We start from the raw sequence: 12,825 nt of genomic DNA, 5'->3' as shown, positions 1-12,825 counted from the left end.
GTGAAAGTGATGCCAATAAATCCAAAATTCCTGATATTTGGTTATTTAGGAGTATTTTATCCTGTTTAGTAACACAGGTGCTTTAAAGTATCGTAGAGAATTGTCTTGTGATTATATTGAGTATCACAGGATCATGAAATCATCGCTATCATAGACAATGTATGGTGAAAATTCCCACAGCTAGTAAATACAGGAAGAAGGTTCTGTGTTCAGGACTAAAGCAGATATTTCAGTGTAGTTTAGCAAGGAGCTGCAGCTGAGATGGTATTAGCTATAGCTGTAGTGATAATCTGAGTAATAAATCAAGTTAAACTGCACCTGAACAGCAGATAATGTCAAAGCTGGGGAGTATATTTGTAAGCTGGGTCAGGTCGAGGTCTGATCACGCTCTGACCAATTTTACCGGACTTAGTAGTGCTAGAGTAAAAACACCCTGATTTATAAGAGTAGCTTTACTGAGATTGAAAAAACAAGTATATCACAACACTATAATTCTCTAAAAAACAATAATTAGTTGGTGTTAGGATCTGGTCTTTTGACGTGTTGAAGAACATCTGTTTGAGATGCTTTCAGAAATTGAGCAGAAGTGAAGCTGTCTTACTGCTGTATTCATTTTTACTTTCTGTCTTTCAAACTAAGATGCTATTTTAGGACATTATCTTTAGTCCTTTTCATCACGTCTTTTGAGGTATTTTTGCAGACTCACGTCCAACTGTTTTCAAAACTCTCATCAAACTTTTGCTCCACTTTCTCACAGTATATATAATGACTATTTACTCACCACTGAATGTATTGTAACTGACTTGAAGAACTCTGCTGCCATCTCTGCTGTTGCTGCATGTTAAACTGCACAGAAATATACACCAGTCCAGAACAGAGAAGCTTCGTCCTGTATTTACTTTATTGTATTGCCCAAGACAGCTCTGACCAATCAGCACAGAGAATGTTTGCATGTGACGAACCTAAACCAAATAATTAACTGAGTTACTGATTGCCACACCTGTAGTTTTTCTAGTCTGAATTATGATTTTGTTAAATAGAGAGTTTCCCCTCTTGGTTTGGTTTTACACAAAGAAAACCGCAAATGCAACAAAATATCGCAACAAACCATGTGATCCATGTGACTTTAAACCAAGTTCTCTCTTCCGATTGGTCAGAGCTGTCTGGGGCTGAGCTAAGATCCTGTGTTCTGAACTGAAATATGTATTTCAGTGTATTTTAGCTTGGTGCAGCAGAAAAGACGCATTAGTTATAGCTGTAGCAATAATCTGAGTAATAAATCAGGTTAAACTGCACCTGAACAGCCATTTAGCTCAACATGAGGACTAAATTTAATAGTTGAGTTAAATCGAGGTCGGATCACATTCTCTTTACAAACAAACAGTTCCAGGGTTTGACTGGACCAGACTTGCAGGTCTTTGTGCATTTTTAAGGCCTGTATTGCTTTATTGCTACCTGCCAAAATGCAGCAAAGGTCCAAACTCAGTCTGTTTTAACCAGACTAAATAGTGCTGGTGTTGAACAACCCTGATTCAGATCAGAGCAAACTAATGTACATGTAAAAAAAAAACTGGTGGAAAGATTTGCACCAATTTGATCAGATGTTTATAGGCTACAGGATTTTCACATCCACATTTAATTCAGATTCATGAGAACTGTCCTGCCTTCATGTACCAGATTTTGGTTTACCAGATTTGATCAAACATTTTGTACTGAGCAATTTATTTATATTGATATTGTTTTTATATCATTTTCATTTGCGATACACTATCAAAACTTGACATTAAATATGCACTTTAATTTCCCTACAACTTCAAACACCTGCACCTTTCTAACCCCCCCCCCCCAATTATACTTACTAAAGCTCTGCTTATTACTCCACATGGTGGCGCTATAATCAAATGAATAGGGTAAACCTGCAGTGAAGAATATTGGTTGTGCACTTGTGTGAAACTGAAACCTGTTTTAGAAAGAAACAGAAACCAATATAATGAATAAATAGGGCATTCAAAATTTAATCATTCCTATTAATAAGAGAAATGACACAAATAAAGCAAATGTCTGTAAATGATTAGTGTGAAGACTGTAAAACTCTAATATCTCTTGATTAAAATCATGTTAAAGCTATTTAAAAATATTTATTCTGTTTACTGAGCGCTCTAAACCCAGGCAGTTGGTTTCGAGGCTGGTGGTTAGTGAGTGTCAGTGTATGGTGGAGAAAGTTGGTAGGGTGTTTTTTGGGACGGTGGTTTAGATTGGTGTGCACTCGTCTCACAAGTTTAAGCTTTCATTCCAGTGTAGCTGTGGTGCAAAATACAGCCCTGATCCACCTGGTCAAGTGGAGTGTGTTAAGGGGGAAAAGCACTGCAGCTAAATGCAGCATCCATTCCAAAATAACATGCAATTACCTCCCACATCCCACTATAATCTCAGAGAGAAGGCCACACGTGGCAATGGAAGTCATTTCAGCTCACAGAGAGAGAAAGAGAGAGAGAGGAGAGGAAAACAGGGGTGGAGGGCGAGAACTGAGAACCCCTGATGAGAGAGGCTCTCGCTCTCGCGCTCACACACATTAAACTAGTGGAACAGAAATGAGTGAATAACAATAAAAAGAAAACACACAGTCTTTTAAACAACTCAACAGGGTACAGCAGCGTAACACAACCTACAAAACACAGCGTATAATCTTCTCTACAGAAACCCGCCTCACTGTGAAATGATGGAATAACAAATGCTGCTATTCTAAATTGTAATTGGTCGAAAAAAAACCTTCATAATTATGTGGTGCCTTTACAACCAATAAAAGCTCACCACCGTCAGTGTGTAGTCTTCAGTTCCTGTATTTTTCACACTATAAAGCGCACTATTAATGAATGTCTATTTTCTGATCTATTTTTATATATAAGGCACAACAGATTATAAGGCACATTGTAAGGAACAGGGCTTTCACCATGTTTTCCTTCTAATTCAGCAGGTCTTGCCGCTGGGTGGAGAGACCTGTAAAGCTAAGCTAAGTAAACAAAACAGTAATTTAAAAAGAAAAACATTTTCTTTTAAAGTCAAACGAGTGCTGGATGGTAATCTACACAGATCTCTCTCCTAAAAACTTTTTCCTTAGATATTCTGGGTGCAGCAGCATTAGTATAAGCGGCTAACCACTAGCCCTAGCCACAGTTAGCGGCTAATGCTTCCTGACAACGATATACTGAGGAACCCTGAGTGTTTCAGTAAGCCAGGGTGATAATAGCTAGCGGTTCGTCCCAAGTAGACTAAACACGCAGACTACAGTCCGATATACTCTCCTCTGAACAGAGAAAGAGCTAGCGCTTAGCGAGGTTAGCAGCTAATGGTAATATGGCTCCAGCAGTGCTAGCCGGCATTAGCAGCAGGCTACAGGCCAATAACACTCACCTCTGAATGGGGAAAGAGCTAGAGTTTTAAAAAAAATGCTAATACTGCTCAAGTTTCAAATCTCGGTGCTGGAGAACTAAACTAAACTCCTGTATAACTCTGTACTTCAGCAGAGTGACTTTACTGCTCCTTAATACCTGACTGAGCATCAGATTATAAGGCACACTGTTGATTTTTGGGAAAATGAAAGGATGTGTCTTGTAGTGCGAAAAATGTGATATATTATATAATGGGTGGTTGCCTGGCCTAAGAGTTGCAAGCCAAAAGAACAAATTACCATTTTATTTACTGTGAAATTTACAAGAATAATTTTTTACAGCGTCTGCGTAACACAAATACAAGAGACGCAGAGGCAGCAACTGTCATTGATCTGCTAAGCATCGTGTTCCTGCCTACACAGAGTTTATCCATTTACAAGCACTTATTAAGATATACTATCAAACAGTTCTTGATCTAGAGGCACTTCCTCATCACTTATTGAAAGAAGGGGTAGCTAAGCAGGAACACACTGCTGAAATGGCAGCCAATAGGACACACTGTCACTTTTTTGTCACTCTAGGGGCACTTTATCTTCATTTTTTCCACACAGCTGCCCCCCCTGAGTCTGGCAGTATTTTTGGGGTCACTCTGCTTTAGGCTGAATGGTTTATAAGTTGTAAGAGCTAAAAACAAAGTTTGCATTGTGGCAGAAATGCGCATGTACATAAATATAAATCATCAGTAATTCAGTAATGATTAAAGGCTCAAATACTTTAGATAATGCAAAAATAATGTAGTAAAATACCTAAATGTGCTCGATTCCATACTTAATCTCGATGTGAACAGCAGAAAAGGAACGAGTAAATAGATTCTAAATTTGGAAAAAATTATAGGATTAAAATGTAGCCATATACAAAGAACCTGAGAAAATGATGGAATAATAAGGAATAACACAGCACAGGATAAGATACACAAATCCGTGAAGCATGCCCTACTTTCCAGCAGCAGCAGCAACAGTATTTGAGTAAAACACAGAGAATCTGAAAGGGCCCTGTAGACGCTTTTGCTGAGGAGATGTTCCAATTCAAAGCATCAAAAGAACTGCAACACTCTGCTCAACATGCGCAAGACAGAGTGGTGCAATATACTGATAAAATCACTACAGAGGCACGGGCGGCACACCGACGCACACGCAGACCACGGCAACCCGCCCAGAGACGACCTCAGATCACCGCTCCTGCCACACCGCTCTCATAAACACCCGGCAGAAAACACACCAACATCTAGAGCCATAAACTGTAATAACAATAATAATCATCATCATCATCATCAAGAGTTTACTTTTACAGCTGGATTACTGCCACGGGTTCCAGTCTGTGACTCTGTAATAACACCCTGCAGCAGCACACCTCTACTGTATCCCTCAATTCTGTGGGAACGGTGAAAGAAATCAGTTTCACAAAATTATATTCTTACAAAATATCACTTACACAAGGTCACACACACACACACACACACACACACACACACACACACACACACACACACACACACACTCCCTGTAGGCTTTAAATAGGTGAACAGTTCTAGAGCAGGGTCTGAGGAACAGTAAAGTGGTTTTGAAGGAGAAATCACATCTAAATAAGTAATTAACTGTTGTAACATTAATAACATTAACTGTTGAATGGAGGTAACGAATTTACTAAATATTACTAAATACAATATCACTAATTATTTATAGCAATATAATAAACTTTTTTTACTTACTTTCATACTTAAAAAGTAACACTGAAACATTTAATAATGAGTAACATTTAATTGAGAAATACATGAATTACTGTAAAATAATCATTATAGGATTTTATTTCAATTCAAATATGTATAAAAAAAAATATTTATGTCCTGATGCAACAAAGACTCCAATTCCCAGCATGCCCTTACACCGGACCTTCCTGACTCTGCTGATCACGTGACGCTACAGCGTTCATGCTCTCCCTGCTTCTGATTGCTTACACCTGGTCTGCTTTAGTATATATACCCCTCTGTTTCCTAAGCTCTTTTCCAAGTTTTGAATCTAGTTTACTAGCTCTTCTATGATGCGTTTCTTTTGTTGTTTTTCTTTGTTTTGTTCTTTGTTTTGTGTTTTATGACTTCTGTTTTTGGCTTGCCTTTTACCTGCTGGATTTCTCGTGTTTGACCCCATTTTTGCCCTCTACGCTCTGGTATGTTGTTTATTATTGCTGCCTTTTTGTTACTGACCCTGCCTGTCCCTGACTACCCCTGTAAGCCTAATCCCTTTCAATTATGTATTTGGTATCTGCGATTGTCTATCCTTGGTTTGGCCCACGTGACTATTTAAATGTATCTATGTTAAACTATGTTTGAGTAACGGTCTAATGATAAAAAAAACTCGTGTGTGAGCGTAAAGGGGAAGAAGCACTGAGCGTATCTATAATCCATATTTAAATATAAATAGTAAGTCTTCTGGTACCTTCCACATTAATAGATCACCAGGCTGTGTAAAGAGTGAACTCCAGCAGGACGTTGATGGTTAAAATGTTGATAGAACTGATTATGCACTCCTCGAGAAGAAACTTGATAAGAGGTAAAACCAAATCACAGAGTGGGAGCCAATCCAGTGCAGACCATCCAGCCAAATCAGCTCAACCTCATGACCTGAAATACAGGAGCTGTAGTGTAATTTAATCCAGTCTAACAAAGGGGGAATGTATACGACAGAGCTGCAACCAGGATCTTATAGAAAAGGGAAATATATAAAAAATAGATACATTCTAAAAGCAGTGAAGCCTGTTTGGGTAAGAGGGTAGACATTGTTTAAATGTCTGTATGAGAAGAAGAAGAGCACACTGGTGTTCTTCATCATCCTCATCGTGATGTCTGGGGCCTCCAGGTGTCTCAGAGCAGAGGGGCGGCGGTCTTTGGGGGGAGGTGCAGCCCTCAGACATCCATGGAGAGGAGTCAGACAAAAGAGGAGGAGGCGGGGGGGTGTTTCCTGGGCGGATATAATCACCCAGGCTTTAATGCATTTAACAGTCTGGCTGGTCCGGCCCTGGCCTGTTCCACAGCTCTCCCTGACCTTACAGGCAGCTCACGCCGGAGCGGAACGACAACAAACAGATGTTATAAAAGCTTAATCAGCCACATCTGGATCCCTCCAGCTGCAGACCGAGCTTCAGATAGAATACTGTATTACAGCAGCACCTCTACGCTCACAGCTCCGTCTCCCGCGCAGATTAAAAGCTCCTTCAGATATGAAAATTACCAAAGCTTACATTAATTTACATTATTCAAACTCATCTAAATAAAATAACATCACCAAAACTCAAATCAGACAAATCCAGGTTATTACATCGATGGATCTTTTCTTCCCTGATGATCACGGCCATATTCCAAGACAACAATATCAGGATTCATGGGACTGGAATGTGAAAGAGTGATTCAGGGAGCATGAGATCATCATTTTCACACATGAATTGTTCACCACAGAGTCCAGATCTTAACCTCATTGAGAATCTTTGGGATGTGCTGGAGAAGACAAAAAAAATTCAGTTTCCATTTTTTTTTTATGTTAATGTTTTTTTTTTAAATAAACTTTATTATCCCATTTTCTCCCCAATTTACAAGACCAATTACCCAACCCAATCATTAGGACTCCCTTTATCACTCTATCGCATCACAGTGCACTCGGAGGAAAACGCAACGAGTCGGTTCCGATACATCAGCTCACAGACGCCTTGTGCTGATCGGTATCCAGGGGCCGATTTTACCATCATGCAAACCATGCAATTATTGGGGGAACCAGGGATCAGGGGGCCCCCTGCTGGCCAACAGTTTGGGGAAAAAAAAACAATAAAAAACCCACATTATTTTTTTATTACTTGACACAAACATGAAACGAAAACCATGATTGTTCAATTCTGAGTGCAGTATAAATATTGAAATTAGTGCAAGGTGGGTCAATATTGCATTTTGCTATACAAAAGAATCCATTTGATCAGGGCCCTCAGAAAAAAAAAACACTGCTTGGGGCCCCAGAACCTCCAAGTCTGCCACTGTCGACATCACTCAGGACTCCAGCCTCTCTTCTTACCCTGATTCTCCATAACTCTGGAACAGGGTAAATCTGGACTCATCAGATCACATGACCTTCTTCTATTGCTCCAGAGTCCAATCTTCATGCTCCTCAGCAAATTGAACCCTTTTTTCCAACTAGCCTCACTGATTAGTGTTTTTCTTAAAGGCTACACGGCTGTTCAGTCCCGATCCCTTGAGTTCCCTTTACTGCAGTGTGCGTGTGGTAATGCTTTTACTGTCACTGTTAAACATAGCCCTGAGTTCTAGTGTTGTTTTTCTTCTATTTGATTTCATCAAAAGTTAAGTTAAGTGATCACCATCATACAGGATTTGACCACATTCCTTTCTCAAAGATGATGTTATCCTCACTATCCTTCCAGTTTTTAATAATACGTTGAAAATTTCGTAACCTGATTTTAGTAGTTTTTGCAATCTCCTTCTGATAGATGCATGCAATACTTTCGCCCTTCTGAAACAGATTAACATTTTTTCCACGACCACAGGATGAGTCTTTTATGGTTGTTTAACAAATGAGAAGCTACTCCCTGCATCAGTTAGTGTTAAATAACTTGTTGCCAGTTAAAACATTATAATCACAAATGCATCTCACCTTTTTTTGGCAAGGCAGGATATCTCAAAAATTGCAATCAGATTTTATGCACCTGTACATTTTTATATAGAGATTTTATTTGCATAATACTAAAACTCTGGTATTATGTGAAACATTCAGCAAAGTTTAAATGAAAATACAAAGCAAAAATATGATAGAACACTTCTAAAAGATTGCCAAAATGCATTCTACAGACCTCTTTGAGAATTGTGTGGGCGTGGTCATGATATTCTAGTGAAAATGCATGACTGACAACTGCCTATAACTGGTGTACAAACGTTTATGTCACCATGGCAACGCACACAACCTTGAGATAGAGAAGCATAATTTGGTCAATATTTGGATAGCTAGCTAGTTTAGTTGTGGTTTAGCTTATAAGGATGGGTGCCAAGCAACAGCTCGCCTCAAAGAGTTGTTCAGACTCAAAGAGAGGGCGGAGCAACGTTAGCCATGTGATTGGCCAGGGTTTTGCTGAGCCCCGCCCATTCTACATTCAGAGGGGAGTGATAGAGGTGAAATACAGCAGCAGAGATTTGGAGATAGTTTGAGAACATATATTTAAGTAATATTAAACAAATTAGAAAGAAAACTGAAATTTAGTTTCCAAAAGACTTTAATGATGGGCTTAATCATTATTATAACGGTTTTAATAAGAAGACTGTCTAGTGCAATCAGATTAATTAATATAACAAGAATAAAGTATTAGGCAGGGTTAGCTTTTTCTTCATACACGCACACGCACACGCACACACACGCACGAACGGAGTTGAACACACCTTGCCTACACTCGATTAACTCAGCGGGGGGAGATGGAGCGGAGTTTAGAGGGTTCAGGAGCGACTATAGAGAATCCAGTTCCTGAGATTGAAACACCGCACCAGGATTTCGTTCTAGCTGCGCGCATAGCTCTGCTGCAGCGGAGCTACACACTCATCATCCAGGCAGCTGGAACGAAACCCTGGTGCGGAGTTTAATTTTCCGGACCTGGATCTGCCACCTCCGCTCAGAAACCAGCATCACGCAGCGCCTTTCCTCTAAAAACACTAAAAACCTAATAACTGTGACCTAAACATAAAAAATAACCCTAAAGCAAATAAAACACAAGCAATTAAACACTAAACCTGCATTTTTACATAGAGAGAAAAAGTGTATTTACTCACTCAGGTCTCTCCTGAAACAGGGCTTTATCTCTCTCTCCCTCCTGCGGAAGCACCGCTCTCCACACCGGACCCGGCGGAGCCCGGCTGAACCCCGGTAGAGCTCCGCGCCCCGCTCCGCGCCCCGCTCTCCGCTCTCCGCTCCGCCGCTCGCCGGCTAAACTACAGCACCTCCAATCTCTTCACCCACTATCACACACCGGAGGGGCGGGCCGCCGTCACGTGCCCCGCGGAGCCCGCCGATTGGCTGTGTGAGAATTGCTTGATGACGGACGACCGGCTGTGATTGGATGAGGGTGAATCCAGGCGATCCGGCGCTTCTGAAGCTAAAAAAGTAAAAATAAATAAATAAATAAATAATAAAAATGCAGCAGGTGAGGTAGTGAGGTAGGGGAGATCTGAAGTAGGTAGAGGGTCCTGGGCACCAGAATTAAATCAATTAATCATTTAATCGATCAATCTATTATTCAATCAATCAGCCTCTATTTCCACTGTAAAATATTACTATAAAATGTAATCTGGTACAGATCAGTATACTGATACTGATTACCTGTAAAAAAAAAAAACGAATCTAGGGGTTGCTCCTTTTGCAGGAATAACAGCCTCTAAACTCTTCCTACAGCTTCTAATGAGAGTCTGGCTTCTGGTTGAAGGTGTGTTTGCATCATTCTTCTTTATAAATCATCTCCAGTTCAGTCAGGTTTGATGGTTTCTGATCATGAACAGCTGCTTTAAGTCACACCACAGATTTTTAATAATATTCAGGTCTGAGGATGATTATTCCAGCACGTTGTACTTGTTCCTCTGCATGAATGCTTTAGTAGATTTAGAGCAGAGTTTAGTGTTTAGGGTTGTTGTCTTTTGAAGGGTCCAACCCCGGAGCAACTTTAACTGATTCTTCTGCACTGATCACACAGCCCCACAGCATGGTGAACCACCACCAAATTTTACTGTAGGGAGCAGTTAAGTGTTTATTTTGGAATGGTGTGTTATTTTTTCTCCATGCATACCATCCTCCAAATAACTCAATTTTAGATTCTCACCATCCTTCTCCTCTGATTATCTGAGATTTTTCTTGTTCTGCCACTTCAGGTCTTAACTAGAACTGTGCCTGTGGTTCTTCCATTTCCTCACTCTGTTTCTCACAGTGGTAACTGACAGCTGAAATCTCTGAGATTATTGAGCTTTTTATATCTTCCTCTAAACCAGGATGTTTAACAATCTTTGTTTTCAGGTTATTTGAGAGTTGTGTTTTTAGGCTCCCATGTTGCCGCTCTTCAAAAAAGATGCAAAGAGAAGAATTAGTGATAAATGTATTTAAATCATTAAACTGACAAGGCTGCCCAAATTTATTTACCTGCCTAATTTAGTTTAAAGAATTATTGCACATTATCTGTAAATCCTATAAACTTCATTTCATTTCACAAATATCACTGTGTTCATCTGATATATATATTTAACTAAAATGAATTCCAACAACCAATGATTTATAAAGGAAAATCAATCTTTTTCATACCATTGTATATGAGATAATAAAATAAAAGTTGATAAATAAAAAAAGTAAAGTAAAGTAACATTAAGTAAAAGTTACAGACAGGGAGGAACTACTGGATGTAGAAGTCACTATATCAGTTCAGGGTCTCTGTTGTGTTACATATTGTAAAGCTGAGACTCTTTATGGGAAACACTGTTAATATAGAATGAACAGAAGAATGAAGAACTGAATCTCTAACAAACAGAGTGAACGAATGAACAGCGTACTGCACTGATACTGAACTGCAGGGAACTATTCCGCTGAGCTCTGTAGGAGAAAGACTGAAGTCTCTTTCTCTCAGTGCTGTTTGAAAGTAGAGCAGTGGAGTAGCGTGGCATATTTTATTGAATTATTTAAAAAACATGAATAGAAATAGGAGGGGGGGGGGGTCCTCCAGGCGCTTGTGGAAGTAACACTGAATCTGAGCACAACACAAAAGAGCATAAAGCAAAACAATGTAAAAATAGGATAACATATTGCACAGCCTATATTAACTACAACAGGTCAGGACACTGAACAGAATACGACAGGACAAAACTGAAATATAGAATAGAACTGGATATACAGACAAATTCAACTAAACCAAATTCAACTGAACAGAAAATATACTGAATATTGTAGCCTTGATTCAACATGAGAATAATTCTCTTTAATTCTATTAATTCACTTTTAACAACACTGAATAGACCCCACATTCCTTTAAAGGGCCCATATCATCACAAATACAAAAGTAGTACCTTTTATTAGTAAGCATAAGGATTTGAGCTAGTAAATCATAATGAGAGTCACACCAACAGCCTGGTTCAACCTAAATCTGAATTTGTAAAAAACAATTAATGCTGTAAGTTACATTTAATGTCCAATCACTGTAGTTTTGTTTAAAACATTAAAGCAACAATATGTGAGAATTTGTAATATATATATATATATATATATAAGTAAGTTATGTTGAATAATGGAGCCTAGAATTAAAACATAACAAATACTGGTATATTCCGATGATGCTGGTGTGATCAAGAGTCAAGAGGTTTTTATTGTCATTACATCTGAGTACAGGTACACAGTGTAATAAAATTATGTTTCTCTGGAACCATGGTGCAACATGGGACAACAATAAAATAGAGAAACATAAAGTGCAAAGTATAAAGATCCCTCCCAGATTCTGAAGGATTAGCCTGAACCCTCCAATCCAGTGAGAAACTGCCCATAAGCCTCCTGTTTTCCGCTGAACATCGAGCCACAATCACATCGTCTACCCCTGCAACAGAACCACAGACCTTTACCAACCACCCTGGTAGCTGGCGACTCAATCGTCAGAAACATTCACCTTTGCTCATCTAGTGTCCCTCAGTTTCTGGTGCAAAGGTCTCTGACATCACGCTGCAGCTTCCCAATCAGAAACCAGAGCACATAACATAATCCTCCATACAAGACTGTCGCAAATCTGTGTTTTTCTGCACCAATTCCTTCACTCGGAAGATGCTCAGGTCGTTTTAGTAGACTTTTAGGTAGGCTGGGTTCACAGATTTTATTTTTACTATTTATTTTTTTATTCTGTTTTTATTTTAAATGCAAGTTTAATTATAGCAGTAGTCATTAGTAGCAGAAGAGCTAGAATCAGCTATTAACAGAGACCATAGAAAAGACAGAATTTCAAGGGGAGGGGGAGTTGCCATTTATACCGGAGTAGTGCTGGACGATATGGCCAAAATTTATATCACGATATATTCCTTAAATTTCGGTCGATACGATATAATTTCGATATCGATAAATACTTTGAAGGCCTGAGAAAACTGCTAAGAAGCCCTGCAATCCCTGCAGCACTGCGAATTTAAATTATTATATAACTGTGTATTTGCACTTTTTGTATGGTTGGCATCAGATACCCTCATTATATGCACATCTATCTATCTATCTACCTATCTATCTACCTATCTATCTATCTAATGGAAATCTGTACCTACTACTGTCTGAAAATTTAATTTAAGCCTTTGAAACCTCCTTTCACAAAAACTGTAATACTTTAGAAATAAAAGTAG

Source organism: Astyanax mexicanus, chromosome 4, assembly GCF_023375975.1.
Source record: "Astyanax mexicanus isolate ESR-SI-001 chromosome 4, AstMex3_surface, whole genome shotgun sequence".
Taxonomy (NCBI): Eukaryota; Metazoa; Chordata; class Actinopteri; order Characiformes; family Acestrorhamphidae; genus Astyanax; species Astyanax mexicanus.
The sequence above is the reverse complement of the archived record's forward strand: the minus strand, read 5'-3'. Positions refer to the sequence as shown.